We start from the raw sequence: 5,836 nt of genomic DNA, 5'->3' as shown, positions 1-5,836 counted from the left end.
GTCCGGTAGCAGGATCATTTATGTGTGTGGGGCGAGGGAACGCGCTCAGTGTATGCAGGACAATCCCTCCAATACCAGACCGCCCTTTTAAAGGAAATTAATTTCAAGTGAATGTCCATCCTTCTGCTTTCCGTAACCTAAATTGATGCTTTTATCTCTTAAATGGGATTTATTGAGCTTCAGCTTTATGGCACATACATGATATAAAAGGGGAAGTAAAGGGCTCTGCGGCTGCTCAGTAACTTGCATAGACTTAAATATGTAGGGGAATGTGTAGTCACCTCTCCATTCACTTCTATAGAGAAACAACCAGCGTAGTCGACCATCTTTCTGCTACTGAGCTCCAAATCTTGAATGTTAAATGAAGAGATTCTGGTAGTCACCACTAGAGGGAGCTCCCTGTATACAGAAATACATGATAAGATCCTGCCTGCAGTCACCACTAGGGGGAGATCTGTATACAGAAATACATAAGATCCTGCCTGCAATCACCACTAGGGGGAGCTCCCTGTATACAGAGATACATAAGATCCTGTCTGCAGCCACCACTGGGGGTAGCTCCCTGTATATAGAGCTACATGATAAGATCCTGTCTGCAGCCACCACTAGGGGGAGCTCCCTGTATATAGAGCTACATGATAAGATCATGCCTGCAGTCACCACTAGGGGGAGCTCCCTGCATACAGAAATACATGATAAGATCCTGTCTGCAGCCACCACTAGGGGTGAGCTCCCTGTATACAGAGATACATGACAAGATCCTGTCTGCAGTCACCACTAGGGGTGAGCTCCCTGTATACAGAGATACATGACAAGATCCTGTCTGCAGTCACCACTAGGGGTGAGCTCCCTGTATACAGAGATACATGACAAGATCCTGTCTGCAGTCACCACTAGGGGGAGCTCCCTGTATACAGGGATACATGATAAGATACTGTCTGCAGCCACCACTAGGGGGACCTCCCTGTATACAAAGATACATGATAAGATCCTGTCTGCAGCCACCACTAGGGGGAGCTCCCTGTTTACAGAGATATATGATAAGATGCTCTCTGTAGTCACCACTAGGGGGAGCTCCCTGTATACAGATACTTGATAAGGTCCTGTCTGTAGTCACCACTAGGGGGAGCTCCCTGTATATAGAGATACATGATAAGATCCTGTCTGCAGCGACCACTAGGGGGAACTCCCTGTATACAGAGATACATGATAAGATCCTGTCTGCAACCACCACTAGGGGGAGCTCCCTGTTTACAGAGATACATGATAAGATCCTGTCTGCAGCCACCACTAGGGGGATCTCCCTGTATACAGAGATACATGATAAGATCCTGTCTGCAGCCACCACTAGGGGGAGCTCCCTGTATATAGAGCTACATGATAAGATCATGCCTGCAGCCACCACTAGGAGGAGCTCCCTGTATACAGGGATACATGATAAGATCCTGTCTGCAGTCACCACTAGGGGGAGCTCCCTGTATACAGAGATACATGATAAGATGCTCTCTGTAGTCACCACTAGGGGGAGCTCCCTGTATACAGAGATACATGATAAGATCCTGTCTGCAGCCACCACTAGGGGGAGCACCCTGTTTACAGAGATACATGATAAGATTCTGTCTGCAGCCACCACTAGGGGGAGCTCCCTATATACAGACATACATAAGATCCTGTCTGCAGCCACCACTAGGGGGAGCTCCCTGTATACAGAGATACATGATAAGGTCCTGTCTGCAGCCACCACTAGGGGGAGCTCCCTGTATACAGGGATACATGATAAGATACTGTCTGCAGCCACCACTAGGGGGAGCTCCCTGTATACAAAGATACATGATAAGATCCTGTCTGCAGCCACCACTAGGGGGAGCTCCCTGTATACAGAGATACATGATAAGATGCTCTCTGTAGTCACCACTAGGGGGAGCTCCCTGTATACAGATACTTGATAAGGTCCTGTCTGTAGTCACCACTAGGGGGAGCTCCCTGTATATAGAGATACATGATAAGATCCTGTCTGCAACGACCACTAGGGGGAACTCCCTGTATACAGAGATACATGATAAGATCCTGTCTGCAACCACCACTAGGGGGAGCTCCCTGTTTACAGAGATACATGATAAGATCCTGTCTGCAGCCACCACTAGGGGGATCTCCCTGTATACAGAGATACATGATAAGATCCTGTCTGCAGCCACCACTAGGGGGAGCTCCCTGTATATAGAGCTACATGATAAGATCATGCCTGCAGCCACCACTAGGAGGAGCTCCCTGTATACAGGGATACATGATAAGATCCTGTCTGCAGTCACCACTAGGGGGAGCTACCTGTATACAGAGATACATGATAAGATGCTCTCTGTAGTCACCACTAGGGGGAGCTCCCTGTATACAGAGATACATGATAAGATCCTGTGCAGCCACCACTAGGGGGAGCGCCCTGTTTACAGAGATACATGATAAGATTCTGTCTGCAGCCACCACTAGGGGGAGCTCCCTATATACAGACATACATGATAAGATCCTGTCTGCAGCCACCACTAGGGGGAGCTCCCTGTATACAGAGATACATGATAAGATTCTGTCGGCAGCCACCACTAGGGGGAGCTCCCTGTTTACAGAGATACATGATAAGATCCTGTCTGCAGCCACCACTAGGGGGAGCTCCCTGTTTACAGAGATACATGATAAGATTCTGTCGGCAGCCACCACTAGGGGGAGCTCCCTGTTTACAGAGATACATGATAAGATCCTGTCTGCAGCCACCACTAGGGGGAGCTCCCTGGTTACAGAGATACATGATAAGATCCTGTCTGCAGCCACCACTAGGGGGAGCTCCCTATATACAGACATACATGATAAGATCCTGTCTGCAGCCACCACTAGGGGGAGCTCCCTGTATACAGAGATACATGATAAGATCCTGTCTGCAGCCACCACTAGGGGGAGCTCCCTGTTTACAGATACATGATAAGATCCTGTCTGCAGCCACCACTAGGGGGAGCGCCCTATATACAGACATACATGATAAGATCCTGTCTGCAGCCACCACTAGGGGGAGCTCCCTGTTTAGAGAGATACATTATAAGTCACTGTGTACATAAATTACATTACTGATCTTGTACAGAACTATCAGAATAGTGAGTGCAGCTCTGGAGTATAATGCAGGATGTAACTCAGGATCAGTAATGTAATGTATGTACACAGTTACTGCACCAGCAGAATAGTGAGTGCAGCTCTGGAGTATAATACAGGAGGTAACTCAGGATCAGTGATGTATGTACACAGTGACTGCACCAGCAGAATAGTGAGTGCAGCTCTGGAGTATAATACAGGAGGTAACTCAGGATCAGTAATGTAATGTATGTACACAGTGACTGCACCAGCAGAATAGTGAGCGCAGCTCTGGGGTATAATACAGGAGGTAACTCAGGATCAGCAATGTAATGTATGTACACAGTGACTGCACCAGCAGAATAGTGAGTGCAGCTCTGGGGTGCTCAGGAACAGTAATGTATGTACCCAGAGACTGCACCAGTAGAATAGTGAGTGCAGCTCTGGGGTATAATACAGGATGTAACTCAGGATCAGTAATGTATGTACACAGTGACTGCATCAGCAGAATAGTGAGAGCAGCTCTGGAGTATAATACAGGATGTAACTCAGGGTCAGTAATGTAATGTATGTACACAGTGACTGCACCAGCAGAATAGTGAGTGCAGCTCTGGGGTATAATACAGGATGTAACTGAGGATCAGTAATGTAATGTATGTGCACTGCTCAAAAAATAAAGGGAACACTTAAACAACAGAATATAACTCCAAGTGAATCAAACTTCTGTGAAATCAAACTGTCCACTTAGGAAGCAGCACTGATTCACAATCAATTTCACATGCTGTTGTGCAAATGGAATAGACAACAGATGGAAATTATTGGCAATTATCAAGACACCCTCAATAAAGGAGTGGTTCTGCAGGTGGGGACCACAGACCACATCTCAGTACCAATGCTTTCTGGCTGATGTTTTGGTCACTTTTGAATGTTGGTTGTGCTTTCACACTCGTGGTAGCATGAGACGGACTCTACTACCCACACAAGTGGCTCAGGTAGTGCAGCTCATCCAGGATGGCACATCAATGCGAGCTGTGGCAAGGTTTGCTGTGTCTGTCAGCGTAGTGTCCAGAGGCTGGAGGCGCTACCAGGAGACATGCCAGTACACCAGGAGATGGGGAGGGGGCCGTAGGAGGGCAACAACCCAGCAGCAGAACCACTACCTCAGCCTTTGTGCAAGGAGGAACAGGAGGAGTACTGCCAGAGCCCTGAAAAATGACCTCCAGCAGGCCACAAATGTGCATGTGTCTGCACAAAAGGTTAGAAACCGACTCCATGAGGATGGTCTGAGTGCCCGACGTCCACAGATGGGGGTTGTGCTCACAGCCCAACACATGCAAGACGCTTGGCATTTGCCACAGAACACCAGGATTGGCAAATTCACCACTGGCGCCGTGTGCTCTTCACAGATGAAAGCAGGTTCACACTGAGCACATGTGACAGACGTGACAGAGTCTGGAGACGCCGTGGAGAGCGATCTGCTGCCTGCAACATCCTTCTGCAGGACCGGTTTGGCAGTGGTCAGTAATGGTGTGGGGTGGCATTTCTTTGGAGGGCCGCACAGCTCTCCATGTGCTCATCAGAGGTAGCCTGACTGCCATTAGGTACCGAGATGAGATCCTCAGACCCCTTGTGGGACCATATGCTGGTGCGGTTGGCCCTGGGTTCCTCCTAGTGCAGGACAATGCCAGACCTCATGTGGCTGGAGTGTCAGCAGTTCCTGCAAGATGAAGACATTGAAGCTATGGACTGGCCCACCTGTTCCCCAGACCTGAATCCGACTGAGCACATCTGGGACATCATGTCTCGCTCCATCCACCAACGTCACATTGCCCCACAGACTGTCCAGGAGTTGGCGGAAGCTTTAGTCCAGGTCTGGGAGAAGATCCCTCAGGAGACCATCTGCCGCCTCATCAGGAGCATGCCCAGGCGTTGTAGGGAGTTCATATAGGCACGTGGAGGCCACACACACTACTGAGCATCATTTCCTTGTCTTGAGGCATTTCCACTGAAGTTGGATCAGCCTGTAATTTAATTTTCCACTTTGATTTTGAGTATCATTCCAAAACCAGACCTCCACGGGATATTCATTCTGATTTACATTGATCATTGTTATGCTTTATTGTTCTGAACACATTCCACGATGTAATGAATAAAGATCTGCAACTGGAATATTTCATTCAGAGATATCTACGATGTGGTATTTTAGTGTTCCCTTTAATTTTTTGGGCAGTGTACGTAAGGAGAAGCAGCCAGGCTCGTCTCATCCATAACGGGCCTAGAACCGTCGGGTTTATCACCTCAGTTACAGAGGGGAGCGCTCAGAGTAACAGGATGTTCCCTGTGGTCGAGAAAAGGGGGCGTGACTAAGCAGACAGAAAATGCGCGAGCAGAAATACAAACTGTGGAGGCGGGAACGCTAACCGCGCATGAGTGCAGTGAGGTCATTTCAGCTGTGAGGCGAGGGGGCGGAGCTAAGGGGAGCTGGAGACGAGAGGACGCGCTGACCAGAGCTGACCGACGGGGTACCGCTGACATGTCGAATGTACCGCTGTCCCCGCATGCATCAAGGTCCTTGACAAGACTGCGAACTCGGCCGACGGTACTGACTGGGGAAGGCAAGGTCTGGGTGAGGGATACTGGTACTCAACGGTACAACTCAGCAGACCACCGTCAACTGTTTCGGGACCGTGTCCCAGGCCCTGATAGTACAAGGATTCTCGCCGCT

Source organism: Dendrobates tinctorius, unplaced genomic scaffold (genome assembly GCF_039654945.1).
Source record: "Dendrobates tinctorius isolate UK_male_01 unplaced genomic scaffold, ASM3965494v1 ptg000054l, whole genome shotgun sequence".
In the NCBI taxonomy this organism is placed as follows: Eukaryota; Metazoa; Chordata; class Amphibia; order Anura; family Dendrobatidae; genus Dendrobates; species Dendrobates tinctorius.
Note: the sequence above shows the minus strand (reverse complement) of the source record.